The following is a 21,463-nucleotide window of genomic DNA, read 5'->3' on the forward strand; positions in this document are numbered from 1 at the left end:
CCTGTTTGCTTTTGTACTAGCAGACCCAAGGTGTCCATCTGCCACGTTGGAGATTAGAATTTCTTATAGGGTGGAATTCCCTTCTAACATGCAAAGTAGGATTATGCAGAAAAACAATAGCTTTACTAGCCAGGCATTTGTGCTGAAAGGATTTTCCAAAGTCCTCTAATATCTACTTTATTAAGGGCCTGTTGGTTATGGAGGTCTTCTGTTGTGGTGGGAAGCTATCCCTTTCCCCCTGTGATGGGAAAGCTGGTGAGACTTGTTGCTTAATAGGAAGAGGATATAATGCAAGGAAGTTAGGAACAAGAACAACAACAACAAAAGCCTGGGGAAGACTCAGGGAGTGGAGAGAAAGAGAAAAGGAGAGAGCCAGCAGGTCAGCTTTTAACCAGAGAGGGGGAGTTACTGTAGATAAATAAGGATAATAAGTGTAACACCAAGAGCAAATACGAGCTCTTGCTTCCACCTTCTCTTTGGAACTCTGGAGAAAACCACCCAACATGGCACTGGGCTCCTGCGAATTAACCCTGCAGTGTCATTAGGAACGGTAGGCATTTTGGTTAGTCTGTGCAGCCTTTCTGCAGATACATGTACCATTTCTGTCAGGTTTACTGAAAGACTGAAAGTACTTTTACAAACGAAACTGTAGTGTCTGTACCCACTTCAGGCAATATTTTGCAGGATAATGAATTCTAGACACCTGAGCACAAGTCAGGGGCCCTTTTCTCTCAAGTACCAACATTTCCCCAATTCACAACCCAGTAACTGTGAGTCTGTAAGTTTGCTTACTTATTAATCAGTTATTACTTATTGAGCACTGCAACATTGCAGGTGCTGGGATAGATGCAATGGACACAGAACTGTTTTCAAAGAACTCACGGTGAAGGAGGAAAAGGTGGCCATGTAAACAAAAATTGTAATACTGTTGTAAGCGGAGTTGTGTCTCCCATAAAGATGGGTTGAAGTCTTAACCACCAGTACCTCAGAATGAAACCTTATGTGGAAATAAGGTCTTTGCAGATAGAATCTGGTGGAAGGGGAGAGGAACATGCCACTCCAAAATAGAGGACTCTAGGAGTTCAAGACATGGGCCTTCAGAATATGCCACTTTGATAATATTGATTATTTTGAACTGCAAGCACTTGAAAAACAGCAAATGCAAGGAGAGAGGTTTTCTCTGAATTCCCTTTATCTGCCTAAAGACAATTTCTCCAAAAGAAACTCAACTGTCATAAATCCCCTCCCTGGCAGTTGCATGAACCAGGGAAAATCGACTCTCATCACAGGAGAAGACACAAAAAGTGGACATCATTCCCAGACAAACTTTGATGCAAACTCTCCTACCTTCCATCTATGCCTCTGAGGGCTCATTCAACTTTCCTAAAAATCCCTTAGTCTTCCTAAAAGGCCAATATCAGTCTTCTCCTTTTTCTATTCAGATGGTATTTAATCCTACATTCTAAACCATCTCATGGAGTTACTCATTTTTCTCTAGATGTCTCCCATGTATACATGAGGTCTTTATGATAATAAGCATCTGTTTGTCTTTCTCTTGTGAATCTGTCTTTCATTAGGGGATCTCAGCTAAGAACTCAGAACAGTGAGGGAAAATTATCTTTCCTACACAAGTTAAGATGAGGTCATACTAGAGTAAGGTGGGCTCTAATTCAATGGGACTGATGTCCTTTTACAAAGAAGACACACACACGCACTCACACAGGTGTACAGGAAAGGACACCATGTGAAGAATTAAACAGACTGGAGTTTAGCTGCCACAAGCAAAGGAAAACCAAGGGTTGCTGGCAACCACTAGGTTGCCGGCAACCTAGGAGACCAACTTAATAGGAATTCTCCCTCAGAACCTCTGGTGGGAACCAACTCTGCCAACACCTTGATTTGGGACTTCTGGCCTCCAGAACTACACAAGAATAAGTTTCTGTGGTTTTAAACCATCCAGTTTGTGGTGATTCTTGACATGAGCTCCAGGAAACCATCACAAGTCCCATGCAAGGAATGCTTCAGTAGGGCATTTCCGCAGTACTGGGGAGCACAGTGAACTCTCGAACAGAGTGGGATGTTCTGACTCATTGGAGTGGCCCGGAAGTGGTTGGTGGCAGCTGCTACGTGAAGTTTCTAGCTCAGCCAGAACAATGCAGGAGACCTAGAAAAGACCCTTCTCCATTCTCAAAAATTGCTCCGTGGCTCTGAGAGGAAACCCAGCGCATGGTGGACCAAGGTGGAATTCAGGCTTAAAGTGTCTGGCAAGTTTTCCAATTGTTTGGGTAAAGGAAACGAGGAATCCATGACAGAGCTTGAAGACAGGTGATGGAATGATGCCTCTCCAAGTCTGTGTGAGATGCTTGGGGGCCTTCAGTAGAGGAGCTCTAGGAAATGAGGCATCAGGGAACAGTGTGAATTCATAATCCGTAGATGCAGTACAGCTGGCCACGGGTGTTCTGTGGAAAAAAAGGGGATGAAATGTTGCTCAATCTGTTTCTCAATTAGATAGTATCATCTTTATTATTATTACTTCCACCAAGTTGACATTTTATCTACTGAGCTGATATTTCAAGAAAGGCTTTCTTAGTTGAAATGGATTCCTATCTTTTTCTATCAGACTCCAAAAATAAATCCATACCCCAAAGACCACGTATTTGGAATTCTAAGGGGGTTTCTAGGTAAAATCTACTCTGCCATCTTTTTAAACAAATGAGTTCAGTTGCACAAATACATTTATGCCAAACGTTTCCTAAAGAAATGCACTTCAAGCTCCATAGATCATGTTTGAGTTTTTATTCCAGTATTAGATGACATTGTAAATCACAGAAAGAGCAGAGGTGAAAAGACTTGAACTATCATTTTACATAGCAGAAAAATGTTATTTTTTTAAAATTCCAATTTAATGGAAATTATTTACCAAGGTAAATATATTTCCCTTGCAGGTTAATGCAGGAAAATGTTTCAAGATATAGATATAAGGAAACATATACATTTTTCCCAATCAGAGTATTGAGAATCAGCAAGTCTTCAGGACCAAAAAAAAAAAAAAAAAAACCAACCCTATTAACCTTCCATTTTTCAGGGACTGATCATCCAAGTCTGTCTTCTTTCTTTTACCATTGACTGACCAAAATCAGGGAGAAATGATGGTTGGACCAGGAGCTTCCCAGGTCCTTTTCAGTCCTTCTTTTTAGTATGTTTGCATTTTAAGCTTTACCTCTGTTACAGAGTATTTCCTTCAGAAGGAGTTATTTTATGTGTCAGAGTGTAAAACCTCGGCACCATTTTCTTTCTCTTATGGGTAAGGCTCTACAAATCCAGAAATAAAGCGCGATTAGAAAGAAAGAAGCAAAATGGCAAATTTACATGCAATTAAGGCCCCGAAGCCCAAATGGCTGGCTTTGATTAACATGTACCCTTTTCCTAATGCTAATTCATTTGTTCATTTATTGGATTTCAAAACTGCACCCTATGCCCTCCAGCCTCAGCAAACAAAGACATAATTTAAAATACCAAGACACAAATGTGCTATTTATTACTTTGTAAAAGAGCCATTATTACAGTGAATTATTTTTTTTTTCTTCAGGAAACTAGCTCTTTTCAAGTTATTTACCATCTTGTCAATTATTACCATCATTAATAATGATAATGATAATCACTGAGAACTTGCAATGTGTTGGGGGGATAAATAGAGCACAGAGCCAAGCCTGGTCCCAACCCAGTGAAACAAAGGGGATTTTGTTTCACCTCAGATTTCTCCCAGTGAAGATGGCAGATACCAGGAAAGTCCTTACCCATAATCTTCCCTCATCTTTTTAGTATCAAAGCTCCCCTTTTGCAATGCCCTGTGCACACAGAGGCTGTGAATTCACAGACGCCCTCTTATGCATGGCCTGACATGTGGGCACCCCAAACCTTACAATTCTTCAGGCTGGCACTGATTGCCAGCTTCCCCCCAGCTGAGAGGGACTCCATGTTAGTACCACTGGATGTGCTATTAATGGAATCTGTTATCAAGTCACAAGACAAGGTGCCAGTCTGGCACTGTTCTGCAAACTGGAAGTGCATGGGGGAAAACACAGACGCCCTGTCTGTCGATGAATAGCTAAGCTGTGAAACCAATTGACTGGGCACCTACTAGAAATTAGCTTGTCAAAAGTGACTGTGCTTTATGAGATGGCATTGTGTGTGCATGTGTCTGTCTATCTGTATGCATGTGCTTCCTTTGTAAATGCATGGGTGATTATACATGGAGAGGGAATAATAACCAAAATTCTTGGGCAGTATCTTGCTTGGTTGAATGTGTTCTGATCACATTCTCACTATAAATCTAAGTGAAATATTAGGGCAAGAATAGAAGTTGTATAATAGCTCTTTTCTAAGGAGTAATCTCTTTGGAATCATTTATTCTCACTTTTTTCATATATGCCTAGAATGAAATATGTAATTTATTTTCATCATATTATAGAATTGTCTTAATACAAACTTAAAAGTACACCCCTTCCCACAAATGTCAATGTTTTTTGTTCCAAGATTCTGAAGCTTTATTTTAAACATGAGGAGTATGACTAGAAGAAAAGGAGTAGACCTCGTTTTCCTTCTGCCCACTCCTTGGCTCTGTGGAACCACTGCTTGTTCTGTCACTGTCTATAGAACAGGGATCAGAAAGAAAAGCAAGCGATGCTGAGGGAGGAGATGAACTGGTGGGATGTACCTTGGTTGGTACATTTTTGTTTCATGGCCCTACTTCCTATTTATCCCACTTCTTGCCCACCTACAGATTACTAACTAATCAGAGGATCTCCATAGGCACATGCATACTCATACCACACTAAAACATAAGCTTTTCTGAAAGCCACAAGCAGAAATCATTTAACAAAAAGGAAGGTCATTTAACAAAAAAGAAAAAAAATCATTTAACAAAAAAAATCATTTAACAAAAACTCATTCTCTCAGCCCTAATTTCTACCCAGTTCTCGAAACTTTTCATTGGCAGTGGATACAGAACACAAGAATACATGCTGAAGACCAGCTTCTGCTTTTGGAAAAACACCATTACTCTCAGTTCCAAGTACAGCCCTGGCTTTTGTATGATTATCTCAGTGAGAGTTATCTGGGTGCATCAAAGGGTGAAATTTGGTCTAGGCTATTTAAGTTTGTTTTCCTGTTATCACTTAGATGTGTAGAATAGTATTTTCATAATATATTATCATGTTTTAAAGAAAGGATTGTTCTTATATACACTGACAACTTAAAAGTGCTATGTGTAAGGACTTGGTTGTCAATAGCTGCTTTTTTTCTTTTTCCATTTGGAGTTGCAGACGTGTATCAGATTACTTCTGACAGAGATGATTCCTGCTATTTTTTGAAGAGAGAGAAGGTGGAAGGGATATTGAGCTTTTTATTTAAATGACCTGAGATTTGTGCCTTTAAACTTCCAATTACAGAGCACAGATTTGCAGCTGAACCTTCTGTAAACCTATCAGTTAAAAGCCTGTATAGTTTTATGGCGCGTCACCTCTAGCCTCTGATCAGCAAATTGTAGGCCAAGCTAAAACACTTAAGCAATGCTGCTGCTTCTCTCATTTTGGAGGACTAGATCATTACAGTTTAGTAATTTAGATAAATCTCTACAGTCTATATTCTCACCCTCTGCAGGGATCTGATGCACAGAGAAGGCACTGGGGGCCAAATTACACATTACATTTTCCTTATAAAAAATACCAGAGAAATTTGCACTGACAGAATTTATGAGGGGTTTATTGCATTCACTGTCTGAAATTAGCTTGTTCATTTACTCATTTATGGATTGTCTCCTCCTCCAAAATGTAAGCTCCATGAGATCACAGACCTCTTCTTTCTGGAGCACTGTTGTATCTCCAGATCATTGCTCACAGCTCAACAAATATTTGCTGAGTGGATAGATTCATTCATTTATCCACTCCTCAAATATTAGAGAGGAGAAAAAGTAAGTCCCCCACCTTTGAGAGAGTCACAGTCTTTTAGAGGAGACATAAACACTAAACCACTACAAGGCATGTACCTGAGCCTGGGGGAGGGCAGCCAACAGTATATACTAACTTTAAAAATATAAGCTGCATATTACTTTTATGGTTCATATGTAGGCTATGATATGAATACAGACAAATTCACTGTATTAACCCCCACCAATTTGTTATGCATTCAACAAACATTCATTGAGCACTTGGGCAATGCTGCCATCCTTACAGTTTAGAACCATGCCAGAGGATGAAGCAGATAGTCCCAGGGCAAGAGGTAGCTTGGAGTCAAAAGCAAGCCAGGGAAAGTTGGGGCTGGTGAGTAACGTAAGGGGTCTCCAGAGTCAATCTAATCATTGGTTGGGGTAGGCAACTACTATTGGAATATTTGAAGTCAAGAGGACAGAGTTTGATAAAGTTCTCTAAGTCCTCAGGTTCTGATTCAGATGGAAAGGCCCTGATATCTGAAGCTCTTCGGGGATGTCCATGAAGGAAGCCTGTTCAGGAGATAATTCATCCCTCTTCTTCCTTCCCAGTTTAGGCCTTTTGTTTTCAGGGAAAAACCAGGACTTGGCCCAGAGCACTGACACCAGAATGTCTTTGAGCCATCCCTGGCTTAAAGACCTAAAAGACCAAGGACACAAGACTGGAGGCCCTTTAGATAATGAGCCACCTGGTATCAGGACAAGTAATCTCTACTTATTTATTATGTGCAAATTTATTTTAGCACACAAATTAAAGTACATCTGTGACTTTATTTGGACTCCAAATGATGACTTGATGCATGGTTGAAACAGTTGCTTTGTTATTTAGTAGCTAATAACAATAATAATAATACCTAAAACTTATTGAGTGGTGATTACGTGCCAGGGCTCTAGACATTTTCCATTGACTAACCTATTCAATATTTATACCTATGGTGGCTACTATGACTTTCCTATCTTAAAGATAAGGACACAGACCTAGAAAAGCCAAGCCATTTGCCCCAAATCACACAACTAATAGATGAAAAGATTAGACAAAACCCAGACAACCCAGCTCAGAATCAACAAACCCCTAACCACTGATAATTTCTACCATTCATTAAATGTTAGCTATGCTCCAGAAGCTTTATATTTATTTTTATCTCTATAAATCTGTTTCATATAGCAACACTACAAGGTAGACATTATCTTCCTATTTTGTGCACAAAGACACTTATGGATGGCCCAAATAAGTTCTGAAATCAGGGTATGAACTCTGTCTCTCTATCTGTTTGTCTGTTTCAAAGGTCTCTGTTTCATCCACTGTCCAGAGCTTCCTCAGTGACCTTGCTTAGCATCTTACCTGATTCTTGCTTCTTCTATTCTTGCTCTATTTAGTTTTCTCTGTTAAAAACAGCAACAACAAGTTCTAATTAAGTGTTCATTAGGAGGTTCTGTGTTCCTTTCTGAGAGCTATAATCTTTCGCATTAATATACCACTATATATCTTTCCAATAATGTTCATTTACGTGCCCTCATTTGATCGTCACAGCAACCCTGAGCTATAAAAGGTGGGCGTCATTGTCTCTCATTTCTGAAATGAACAAACCTTACGAGAGAGTGAATAACATGCCCACGGAGCATGGTCCTGTTCTACTTTCACTCACTTGGCTTTGTTTCTACTTTGTGTAAACATCCTGGAGCAAAGTTTGATAGGTGAAGAATCAAACCAGCAAAAGGAAGTTTGGCTATCCTCTCAGATAGACCATACAGATTTTTACAAAAGCTGTCTTACCCATAATAAAAATATCTGAAAAGCAGTTGGAAAGTTCCAGTTAAATAGAGAGGACTGGACACATGAATTTACCATTATTTCCTAAGATTATATAAAAATGACAGAAAATGAATTAAAAGAGAATAAACTCACAATAACAAAGATATTGAGAGAGAAGAAATCAATCTAAGAGGCCCAACATCTGAATAGTATGAGCCCTGAGAAGAGAGAACAGAGGGGGATTACTAGAAAAGTAATTCAAATTATTTATCCATAAGTGAAAGATACAAATTTTCAGATTGATAGTCAATGGAATGCCCAGCTATATAGAAGAAAAAAGACCCACATACAGAGCCATTGTTATAACATTTCAGAACACTAGGAATAAAGAGAAGATCCAAAAAACATCCAAAGAGAAAAAAACAGGTGACATAAAAGTACTGAGAAGCAGAATGCCATAGAACTTCTCAAAGGTAACATTGAAAATGAGAATGGAACAATGTCTTAAAAAGTCTAAGTGAAAAAGAAAAAAAGAATCTGGGGGAAATTGTTTCCCACCTGGAATTTTAAACCCATCCAAATTATCCACCAAGTGTGAGGTTAGAACAAAGATGCTGTCAGATGTGTATCTCAAGAATTCACTCTCAATGTGTCCTTCCTCAAGAAACCACTAGAAAATGTGCCTTACCCAATCAAGGAAATAAATGAAGAAAGAAGACATGGCATGGGAACAAGGAAATAGAGACCTAACAGAAGCGTGAGGTAGAGGGAATCCCCAGAGTGATGATAATAAGCTTGTTCAGGAAGGCAATAGTGTATTAGGATGATGGAGCAACCAGCCCAGATCAGAAGACAAGAAGCAGGGAGTTCCAGAAGCAAGTCTCTAAAACAAAGATGAAATTGATAAACAAATATATGTTTGGCTGTATTGAGAAGCAAGTTACACTTGAAAGCTTACAGATAAATTAGGGACATTCAAAACTAAGCAAAGGAGGGACGCCTGGGTGGCTCAGTTTGTTAGGCGACTGCCTTCAGCTCAGGTCATGATCCTCGAGTCCCACATTGGGCTCCCTGCTCAGCAGGGAGTCTGCTTCACCCCCTGACCCTCCCCCCTCTTGTGCTCTCTCTCTCTCTCCCTCTCTCGTTCTCTCTCTCAAATAAATAAATAAAATATTTTTTAAAAAGAACATCAAGCTCTACCTGCAACCATCAGAAGAGCAAGCTTTAAAAAAAAAAAGAGGAAAAAAATCATTCAGTGAAAATTAAAAATTAAAAAGAGGATTTGTAACTTTAATATACTGTGTAACACAGCTTTGAATCATATTAACATGGCCCCAACAATATAAACATTGAGTATAGAGTGAATAAAATTATGACATAATTATGCTGGAAGAATGGGTGAAGGGAAGTCGAAGTGGTGTAGGCATAAGTGTACAAAAAAGGGAAATTTTCCCCCTTTTTCCCTGGTAAAATAAATAGTATTTTTTAAAGATGTATTTATTTATTTCAGAGAGACAGAGAAAGAGAGAGAGCCTGCGTGGGGGCGTGGGAGCAGAAGGAGGCAGGGAGAGAGAACCCCAGTCGAACTCTGCACCAAGTACAGAGACCAATGCAGGTGGAGGGGAGTGACCCTATGACCCCGAACTCATGACCCAAGTCAAAACCAAGAGTCAGAAACTCAACTAATTGAGCGACCAGGTGTAATTAAATAGACAGTATTTAAAACAAGAAAATAATTAGCAGCACAATGTTGTTGTTTCGTCTGAGTACGAAGGTAAGTGTTAGGGGAAACAGATAAAATAGTTGAAAACAGTTGCCCCTAGGAACTGGAAATCAGGATGAGAAGGAAGATGGTACAGAGAATTATAGCTCTTCTTAGAAACTATGACAGAGGGGCCCCTGGGTGGCTCAGTGCATTGAGCTCTGCCTTCGCCTCAGGTCATGATCTCAGGGTCCTGGGATTGAGCTCCACATTGGGCTCTCTGCTCAGCAGAGAGCCTGCTTCCTCCTCTCTCTCTGCCTGCCTCTCTGCCTACTTGTGATCTTTCTGTCAAATAAATAAATAAAATCTTAAAAAAAAAAACAAAGAAACTATGACAGAAGTATTGTTGCTTACCATTCTCCCCTTTTTCCTTGGTAATAGAATCCAAATTTTATTCAGGAGAGTGGGTATGCCCAAATAAAATGCCATGCTTCTCAATCACTCTTGCAGCTAGATGTAGCAATATGACTTCATCCCAGCAAATGAAATGTAAGCAGAAATTATCGAGTATAACATTCTTTTTATCCTTCCTATTATTATTGTTGTTGTTGTTGTTGTTGTTGTTGTGTTCTGCTGCCTGGAATGCGGATGTGAAACCCTGGAGCTTACTATGACTGAGGACAGAAAAAGCAGAAAGCTAGAAAGAGAATATGTTTCCAAAGTTATCAAACAAGCTGTGGACTATGTAGCACTAAACAGCTTTTACTATGAGAGAATAAATGAGAATAAATCTTGTATATATAAGACATTGTCACTTGGGTTTCCACTAAATGCAGCTTAAACTAATTCTAACTAACACATATACTTTAAGCATCTAGCTTGTATATTAAACCATGTATGTGAACCTTGGATAAAAATTAGAATTGAAAGAGGTGAAGGTCACGAAATGTATGAAGGGAGAATTGCCAAATACCCATTTTGGAAAACTTCTTTAGGACCCTGATGTCCACCTGATGAATAATGTCTCTTCCCTCACAGGCTTCATTGCCAAAGATGCATCTGGAAAGAAAAATACCCTGGGTGGAACTTATGGCATAGAGACATTAAAAAAAAAAAAAAAAAAAAGACTAGTGATTTTAAGATATAGTATAGTAATAGGAACTATCCAAATAAAAAGAAAATTAAAAAAATAAAAAGACCTTCACTAAGCTGCTTCTTTGAGAAGACTAATATTATAAAATTGGAGCCCCTGAAGGACAGAAGTGGAAAAAGAGGAAATGGACAAAAAGATATTTGAAGTTGAAAATGGCTAAAAATTTTCCATATCTGGTAAAACTTATAAATCCACAGATCTCAGGACAAATTTTTAGAGCAAAGCCATCAAATAAAATTGCTCAAAGACAGGATAAAGAGAAAAATCTTAAAGCCAGCCAGAGGGGGGAAAAAAAGATATGCAGCAAGGAATGATAAGGATACAGCTGATTTCTTATCAGAAACAATGGAAGTGAGAAGACATTGGGAAAACATATTAAGTAGAGGAATAAAAAACAACTGCAACCTAGAATTCTAAACTCAGAAAAAAAAATCATTACATATTAAAGGCAAAATACTCTTCTGCTTACATACAAATAATACAATAATTCATCAGCAGCATACCTAGATGGTAAAGAAAGTTCTTCAGGCAGAAGAAAAATGATAACAGATGCAAATATGTATCTACATGAAGGAACGAGGAATGCTGGAACTGATAACTAACGGGTAAATATATAAAATATGCTTTCTCCTAAAAACAAAGCAAGTATGTAGATTCTCATGACTTCTGTTCAACCTTGTCATCAAAGTTCTACTTGATGCAGTAAAGCATAAATAAATAAATAAATATCTGGATTTAAAAGGAAACAGTATAACTGATTTAATTGGCAGATGACATGATTGTCCATGTAGAAAAATCTGATGAAGTCTACAACAAAGTCAATAAGCTAATAAGTGATTTTTGGTAAATTTGCAGAATGCAATATGAAAAAATTAGTCATGTTTCTGTATACTGGGGGTAATTAAAAAAATTTTTAAACAATACTACCCATAGCAGTGCCAGAAATGTAACAGACTTAAGGGTAAACCTGACAAAATTGTGCCAGACATGTATCCTGAAAACTGCAAGATGTTGTTGAGAAAAAATAAAGAACTAAGTAAACTAAACAAGACTTAATATTGTTAAATGTCAGCTCTCCCCAACTTAATCTATGGCTTCAATGTAATCTCAGTCAAAATTCCAGCAATGCTTTTTGTAGAAATTGACAAGCTAATTCTAAAATTTACGTGGCAATGCAAAGGACTTAGAATAGGCAAAACAACTTTGGAAAAGAAGAACAAAGTTGTATAACTGACACTAAGCAATTTCAAGTTTTATTATAAAGCTATGATAGTACAATGTTGTACAGGTATAAAGATCAACATATAAATCAATAGAAAAGACTAGAGAATCCAGAAATACACCCACATATACATGCACAACTGATTTTTTCACAATGGTACAAAGGCAATTTAGTAAAAAACTATAGTCTTTTCTACAAATGGTGCTGGAACAATTGAATATCCATTTAAAAAGAAAAGAACTTTGATCCATCCCTTACACTGAACCCAAAAATTGACTTAAAATGTATCATAGACCTACATGTAAAACCAAAAACTATAAAACATCCTGAGGAAAATATGAGAAAATCTTCATGATTGGTTCCCAGATTCATAATTTTGGAGGTCCTCTTCATAATGCAAAAACGCTTTTGCACCCAGAAACTTCATGCCTGCTCTCAGGACTATATAAACACAATGTTGAAATCATACTATATGTCCTGTCTCAGGTAACTTCATCACTTTCATAGTCCTAACCACCATTTACCTTCTAATGACTCCCAAATTTATATTTTCAGCCCCAACTTCTTGTTTTTCAGACTGGCATTTTCCAGTAGCCCTGAATATATCCACTTAGATGTCTCACTGACATCTCAAACTCAATGTGTCCCTAACGGGACTTGGTATCCTCTCCCCCACAGCTGTTTCTTGTCCCGTGGGAGCCATCACCCTTGTGTAGCCACCCATGCCAGAAACTGGGCAGTCACCAAACACATGTGACAGTACAGAAGTGGCAAGGTTCACATATAATTTCAACCTTTGTAGCCAGGGTGGCTGAGAGAGCGGGTTTTATTAACAGAAAGAAGTCCAGAGATGGAGGGTTGCATTCAGAGGGGAGATGCTGAGACGGTGGACCTGTTGCTTTCAAGGTGCGGGCAGGGCATCCAGGTGGAGATTTCCAGCAGTCAGTGGGAAATGCCACTGTACATGACAGATGGCTGATCTTGGTTGCAGAAATGAAAGCTCAAGAGCTTTTCTGAAAAGTTGAAGCTGTGGTTTGACAGGAATCATACTGTTTCTAAGAGCGAAAACATTCAGAAGCATTCGGCTATGAAGGACCGACCATGGGGAGAAAGAGAAATGGAATAGGCTGAGGAGAAGAGGAGCAGCAGTGGGATCCCGTTCTCTAGCCAGTTCAAGGACAGGCAGTCAATAGTTTTGTGGTAGGTCCTTTACTAGAGAGCTCTCGAATATATGACTTCTTTCTCCTCCACCTGACTAGAACTCTTCCCTCTCTTCCTGCTCCCTCTCTAACCGTATTTTTTTTCCAGTCTAGGAATCCCTGCACAGGAGAGTGCAGTGTAAAGGACAAGGGCTTGGTTGTGGGTTTCTTACTCCACTGCGTTAGGAAGGCAGACAGTAAGGAATAGTTTAGCAGGAAAAGTCTTAAGGCCCTGGCTGCCCTTTTTGATTTGTGCATTAATGCTGGAGTTGACAGCTTGCCTGGGAGAGGCTGAAGGGATGTGTGTTCTGCATGTCTGGAATTTATTCCTTTGGCTCTGTAAGATGTGACACTGCATAATGGGCATGAAGAAGTAATTTTGATCCTGTGACTATCTTGGCAAAGGTTCCAGAAAGACATATGGACATAATCTTCTGGACATTTGTGGAAGAGCCTTCCCTGAGGGATTGTCTTTGCAGGCTTGCATTCACTTCCAGTCCTACAGGTTTCACCTTAGCTTTATTCTGTTTTTACTTAAGAGATAAAAAGCTAAACTGTATTCAATTGAAAGAACTAAAAATATTAATGTAGGAGCAAGTCATCATTATGGCACATATCAATTTCTCACCTCTGAAGCAGTGCACAGAAGCAGGGCTCTAGATATTAACCCAGCCATGATTAGAGGGGAAAAAATGTTTGTGTAGATCTTGGTAGACACTGTGAAAATATGAGTTTTTATCATGCTGGGATCTAGCATCTTCACCTACAAATTTACAAAAGGTGACATAAACAGCCAAGTCTGCCTGAGAATGGCAAGTTGCTTAAATAGTATTCTGCCGTAAGCCTTCCTGCACCCAGGGCCCTACTTTCGGAGATATTTGAGAAATTACTTGTTTCTCCTTGGAACAGATTTCCATCTATATACATTTTCATCTTAAAATAATTGAGATAGCACAGTAAACCCAGCTAAGTGTTCCGTAATTCCCTGTGCTTATGTTTGTGAAGTGACTCTTTGTTCAATTCAGAATTCACCCACAGCCTTCATTTAATATTGATCATTGTTTCTTTCCTTAAAGAGTCTGACTAATAGGGTGATAGAAAAAAAACTCAGAAAAACCGAAGCCCAGACCCCAGTCCTTGGAAGATGACTGCCTGCCCCTCAAGATACTCTTTAAAACTGGCTCCCAGAAGAACGTCAGTGAAGAGGTCTGCCAGGAGCCAATCTTTATTCATTTACTAGTGTTTTGTGAATACTCTTTGAGAAAATTCTTTAGAGTTGTGCTACTGGGAAAAGGAGAAAGGGACTGAAACTGTGGAGGCAGACATTCCCTGGACTATGAGGTCTTTTTTGCTTAGACGTAGGTGATTTTCCCAGAAGGGAGCACTCAGAATCACCCTGCTAAAAAAATTGCCTTGGCTGCTGGCCAGCCTTCTGGGAAAGGTTTTTTATCTCAGTGGTCACTACACTGTGAAGCTCTAAACAAATGGCTGTTCTATGAACCTTGACTGAGGAGAACGAGTAATCAGGAGCTTTTCTGTATTTCTACACATTTTGGTTATAGATGAAGTCGGTCTAATAAAATCTGATTACAGACTCAGAGAATTATAGATCTCAAAAATGCTCAAGAGGTCACATGATCCAGCCTCTTGAGCTTCAAGGCTAGTGGATGGTAAGTTGCAGGGCTGCAGGGGACACTCTCAGGCCATCCGGACCTTAGATGATATTTAGTTATGTACAAAATTTCCCTGCACATGTCTGAGGTAGAATGAAGTGCTGCGTGTTCCACGTATCCAATGGCTTTCTTCGCATGGCTGGAAACAAGACTACGGATAGGTCCTCGGTGTTACCCAATTAGGACAAATTTCTCTTCATTCTGTCACAAACAAACAAATAAACTAGGTAAGGGCCCTGACTGAACTTATATGGGTCAGATATTCCCTTTCCCCAGGACAAATAAACCATAGCCCTGTGTGTGTGTGTGTGTGTGTGTGTGTCTGTAGAGCAGGCCCAGCATCATGGACATAAAACCTGTGCAGTGACACAGGGATCTGTGCTTACAAGGATCCCATGCTCTGCTTAATGCTCTGCTGTTTCCATCTAGAAATTCTCAATAATTTTTTAACAACATAGTCTACATTTTAATTTTGCACTGGATGTCACAAATGACGCATCCAGCCCTGGCATGGAGTTCTAGCTCAGCTTGGCAATTCCTAACATAGTCATAGAAATGGTATGGGGGGGAGGGGAAATAATTCCTAGAATCAGCAGGTTAATGGTGGCCAGTACAGCTAGCATTGTTCTGAGAACTGAAAGGACATGAAACATGAAAGATATGGTCCTTATTTAGATGTATCCCAGTTTAGTAGGACAGATATGGAAACAACTTAGGTGTCCATGAATGGATAAAGAAAATGTGGTTTGTGTGTATATGTATACACACACACACACACACACACACACACACACACACTGAAATATTATTCAACCATAAAAAGAAAAGAATAAATGAAATCTCACCATTTGTAGCAACATGGATGAAACTGGAGGGCATTATGCTAAGTGTAATAAGCCAGATAGAGAAAGACAAATGCTATGTGTTATCCTTTATATGTGGAATCTAAAAAAACCCAAAAAGTTGAACTGATACCCACAGAGAATAGAAAAGGGACTGCCAGGGGCTAGGGTTGGGATGAGGAATTGGGAGAGGTTGGTAAAAGGGTACAAATTTTCAGTTATAACATGAATAAGATCTGGGGCACCTGGGTGGCTCAGTGGGTTAAGTGTCTGCCTTCGGCTCAGGTCATGATCCCAGAGTCCTGGGATTGAGCCCCATGTTGGGCTCTCTGCTCAGCGGGGAGCCTTCTTCTCCCTCTGCCTGTCCCTCCTCCTTCTTGTGCTCTCTCCCTCTCTCCCTCTCCCTCTCTGTCAAATAAATAAATAAAATCTTTTTCTAAAAAAAATGAATAAGGGGCATCTGGGTGGCTCAGTGGGTTAAAGCCTCTGCCTCTGGCTCGGGTCATGATCTCAGGGTCCTGGGATCGAGCCCCACATCAGGCTCTCTGCTCAGTGGAGAGCCTGCTTCCCCCTCTCTCTCTCTTCCTGCCTCTCTGCCTACTTATGATCTCTGTCTGTCAAATGAATAAATAAACATCTTTTAAAAAAATGAATAAGATCTGAGGATCTAACATATAACATGGTGTATTGTATAAATGAATTGCTAAGAGTATAGAACTTAAAGGTCCTCACCAAAAAAAAGGTAAATAGGTAAGGTGATGGGATGTGTTAATTCAATTGTGGAAATTCTTTCACAGTGTATGATACATCAAATATTCATGTTGTACACTTTAAGTATCTTATAATTTTTGTTAATTAAACCTCAGTAAAGTTGAAAATAATTATAAAGAAAAAATACAAGGTGAATGTCCACCTTTGTTTTCAATGTCACAAAGATTAATTTTTATCAAACTATAAGTTAGTGTATATGATTGCAGATGGAATTAAGAGTCTCTTGTACCACAAGAGTGGTACCATTCTAACAGCAGTGACCTGCAACTAGGGACTGTTAAAAATATTCTTTCTACCAGGATCCATAAAGAATAGGACAAAATGAGTGCTCAAACGATGCCTCTAGGCTTGTAAGGACTCAATGAATACATGGAGAATAAATGGGAGAAGGAAGTTGAATAGAGAAGAAAAGAAAGGAACGGAAGCAGGAAGGGAAGTTGGCCATCCTCAGTTTTTCCAGGGAGTCACGTTGTCCAGGAAGACAGTAGATGGAAACCATAAAAATAAAAGGGTAAGCCATCTAGAGCAATAAATTTTATGAAATGTTAATTGGGTTTACTCTCAGCACTCTTTCTTTCATTATTATGCTTAACACCAAACACTAAAAAATTAATCAGGAAATTCCATCTGGCTAACAATTTTAATTTATGAAATTCCTTTTGCTTCTGAAGATTAAAAGCAATCCTCTGAGTAAGTTGAACATTCTAAGAGAGCCCCAAACAGCCCTGAACAAACACTCTAGAGTATCATTTCCTTTTATATTGTAACATCTTTGAATCACTTGCAATCTATAAATAAACTTGCATTTTACAGAAATGGCTGTACGAAAACGCAGCGCCATGCTGGAATTCAATATACGAGGCTATTTTTAAAAGTGTTTTGATTTTTAAAAATTAATTGTAGGTCGTAGATAACACAGGAGTTACAACTTGGCATACTACAAGTTTCATGTTGCTTAACAACTCTTTAAAACAATTCTTCTACATCTGTGCTTTATTTTAAGTAGAAGTCAATGTTAATTGAAGATTTTGCTGAGTATGGCTGCCCTGTTCTGTAGTGGGGGAAATGGAATCACTAGCATTCTAAAATCAGTAATTAATGTCATTTACCTTTTAACAACATTTTGGGTGCTTTGGTGCTCCTGTGTTTAGAGCAACTTGGTTTCTCCTGGCATAATGTAAGAAGTTATCTGACACCAAAATAAATCTTTGAAACAAAAGTTGTCCTCCTAAAACATGAAAGCGAGAAAAGCAAGGGAAAGTTGGTGGGCAACTTTTATCCTGATAGAAAAGCATGTTCAAGTGTAAATCCATGAAAAAAGTAACATTATGAAATAATGAAAACTTCAGGCTATGCTTGTCCAACTGAACTTGTTAATTTATTTTGTATCAGAGGATAATAGAAAAGAAAGAACTCTCGATGTGATGAGATGAATATGAAACCACATGCCTGGGAAACATTATAGCCTTTATCTTATATCAAAAGGCATAGATTATATGATACAGAAGTTGTAGTATCTGGAAATTTTAGGCCTTCTGAGGTAAATGGTAACTTCTCTTTCAAGAATATGTGGTTTAGGGGCGCCTGGGTGGCTCGGTGGGTTAAGCCTCTGCCTTCAGCTCAGGTCATGATCTCAGAGTCCTAGGATCGAGCCCCGCATCTGGCTCTCTGCTCAGCCGGGAGCCTGCTTCCCCCCATCCTCTGCCTGCCTCTTTGCCTACTTGTGATCTTGCTCTCTGTCTAATTAATTAATTAATTAATTAAAAAAGAATATGTGGTTTAAAAGTATAAGAAGAGAAGTGATTACTTCTGCCTCTGTCTTAATTAACAAAGATTAAATGCTTAGGTCTTACCTGGTTTTTGCTCTACAAAAACAATCTTTGGGTGGTTTTCTCCTAAAAATAATTTTGTAGAGGAGGAGCCAAAAGTTATAGTATCCAGAGACAGAACAGGACCTTGAATACATGACTCTTGTAATAGAAACTAAGTGATTTTCAGTAATTTTACCTGTCTTATCACATTACATTTAAGACAGAGTGAGGATTATCACTTGCACACTTGCTGCTTTTTGACAACTGAAAAGAAATAATAGCATTTTTGAAAGAAGAGAGAGTAAACACAACATTTGAATCGATGATACTCTAGAAATCCATGAAAGACATGTATATACTCAGTTTTATATTTCAACTCCATGGACAGCAACTATGAACCTACACAGCAAGAAGCATAGTTCATGTGATCCATTGTACCACAGAACCAATGTACAAGGATATTATCACTTCGGGATAAGTAAGTGACACCTTAGATCTCTGTTGGGTAAAGAGAACACAAGGAGCATAAGGATAAGTCTAGCTGAAGTTTCTAGGAAAAAAAAAAATAAACAATAAACAATGTAGACCAACAGCAAAATATTAGTTCTCCTCGGGGGGAGTGAGCTACTATTCTAGAAAACAGAATTGCTATAAGGGAGGTTGTTACATAGCAGCTAATGTCCTCTTGTCATAGATCCCAAGAGAAAGGCCCCGGGCACCTAAAATGGTTGCTGGTCTGGAGAACTAAGCAAGACGAATTATTTTCTTTCCTAAACTCAAGATTCTTCATTTTGACATCTGCTAAGGACACTAAACTCTGAGAAACTGTAAAATGTCAAACTGACCCTCATAAAATGTGAGAACATTTCATCAGATTATGTGAGTTTCACTGTGGCAAGTAGAAGGTAATGCATTTATTGAATAAATCTCTATAAAATTTTAAAATCATGGGCTCTGATTTACAGCAAAAATGTTTCCCAGAGATATTGTACTAGTGTACTATGGCAGCCAAAATAAAGATAACAACTTAGAGAATCAACACAGAATATTAGGCTTGTTATTTGCTAGAGTGGCACTTTATATAATCTTACTTCCCTTTGCCTATTGAAAGATGCAGTATTCAGCCCCCATTCTTAGCACCATTTCTTTTTGCTCTTTCTTACTACATGTGTGTATGTGTGTGTGAGGGGGAAATGCCTTTTAGTAGCAAAGCTAGTCTAAGTGTGGCATCAACAACAACTTGAAATCACTGTTGGGTCAAGTTATCAAATCTTACTGGTGAATTAAAGTCTAGAGTCAGACTCCAAGGAGACAGGAACAATGTCTATGCTAGCCTTTCCCTCTTTAATTAGTATTCATGAATCACTGGGATTTTTTTTCTGTCTCTCTCTTTGCATTTATCTCAGTAGTTGTATCATTTGATTGCTAATGTGTTTGAATAGAGCTGCCTGATTTTCATTCAATCTGGCACCTCTTCATGGAGCACTAAATCTCCTCTCGATGGCCATACATTAAACTGTGGTGAGCCTGGAAGCTCTGCCACCAACAAGATTTCAGCCTTTATTGCTTTGTGCAGCCCATCCATTCTTGGTTCAAGGGCAGCCTAGATATAGAGATCCCAGTTCAGATACGCACAGGTAATGACACTCATTACCTGGCAGCATGTGTGAGATAAGCCTTTCTGTTCTCTTCTATACCACCCTGGTGGAGTCTGATAGATCTCCCCTTCAAGGAGCAAGCAGGATTTCATTCAACTGAAGGAAAAGTGTCATCAAAGCTCATGAGTCTTGGTGGAGTGGTTTTTTAATGTCGTACTTTTACTCCTTAAAATTTTTAGACTTAAAGAGAACCAGCTGACGTACAAAAAAAAAATTTTGAAACTTAAAAGTTGTTGGTCATTATATACACATGATCTGGAAATGAGATACTACTTAGAAGCTGTGTGTGTGTGTGTGTGTGTGTGTGTGTGTGTGTGTACATGTACATTTTTACGTAGGTACATACAAGCTTTGTAACTCTGACAGGTAAATACCCAACTCCAAAACATAGAAGAGAGAGCTTCTTAGTGCACAGCAGGAATCTGACCACATGCTAAACATAGCTTACAGGGACTCAGAGCTTGACATGTTCTACTACCCACTACTTGTGACTCAGGAGGTATCTTCTTTCAAGTAAATGGTGAGTCATGGGGATATGGTAGAGGTGGGAGCTTCTTTCTTACACACAGTTCCTCTTTGATTCCAGGATTAGTCAGATTTCTAGAAAAGAAAAAGCCTGGGGAAGCAGCAAACCATCCCTGGGGACCAGAAAGAAGGAAAGATGTGGAGAGATGACAGTTTAGGGGCCAGACAAGCTTGACAGCAGCCATGCGTGAGCCTCATCGTCCCCAGATGGCTCTTCATCTCAACAAAGACATTGGACAGGGTGTTCTATTTCCCTGCCTTGGAAAGGAAGAAAAAGTTATAGATTTCTTTGCCTCAAAGCATTCTTGTAGAGAAAGCAGTTGTTCCCTACACATCAATATTTTATCAGAATCAAGACTTAATGAGAAAATAAAAGGAAATGAGCCCTGTTCTCCCAATTGTCCAGCATGCACGTATTCCCCGGCTTTCTTCTTTCCCTGATGATACTTGCCTGGGTCTTAAAATGTGGTTTTTCTAAGAAGGAACTTTATGTTTTTAGAATGCTTTTTCAAAAACAGGACTTCCTCTAGTGTCAGTGTTCTTCTGACATGAAAGTGATGCTGTCAATTTTTGTCATATACACATCATTCTAAGTGGACTTTTTTTTTTTTTAGAGGATTTATACTGACCTACCTTTCCTTCCTACCCCATAGCACAAAATTTAAGACAGCAGGCCAGGTATTACAGCCATAGAACAGAGAGAAACTAATAGTCCCACAGAGGAACTAAACTCACAACTATCTTAAGGAATATCGCATCCAGGGGCGCACGTGTGGCTCAGTCAGTTAAGCCTCTGACTCTTGATTTTGGTGCAGGTCATGATCTCGGGGTCATGTGACTGAGCCCTGTGTCCCCACTGTGCTCAGCAGGGAGACTGCTTGGGGTTCTCGGCCTCTCCCTCTGCCCTCCCTTCCCCCTGCAAAATAAATAAATAAATAAATAAATAGGAAATACCACATCCAGCATTATTAGAACACAAGGGACATTTTGTTAGTCTCCTAAATGTTTTTAAAGCACTGTCTTTGTTTCCACAGGAAAAAATAGTTAATCAAAGAATATGTTGGTTTACATAATTTTAAGATTTGAGATTACATATAAAGATATTTTGAGATATATTGCTGTGATAGATTAAAGTGAATTGTGGAAACTATCTCCTTTTAATTTTACT

Source organism: Lontra canadensis, unplaced genomic scaffold, assembly GCF_010015895.1.
Source record: "Lontra canadensis isolate GAN:19392208 unplaced genomic scaffold, GSC_riverotter_1.0 scaffold10, whole genome shotgun sequence".
In the NCBI taxonomy this organism is placed as follows: Eukaryota; Metazoa; Chordata; class Mammalia; order Carnivora; family Mustelidae; genus Lontra; species Lontra canadensis.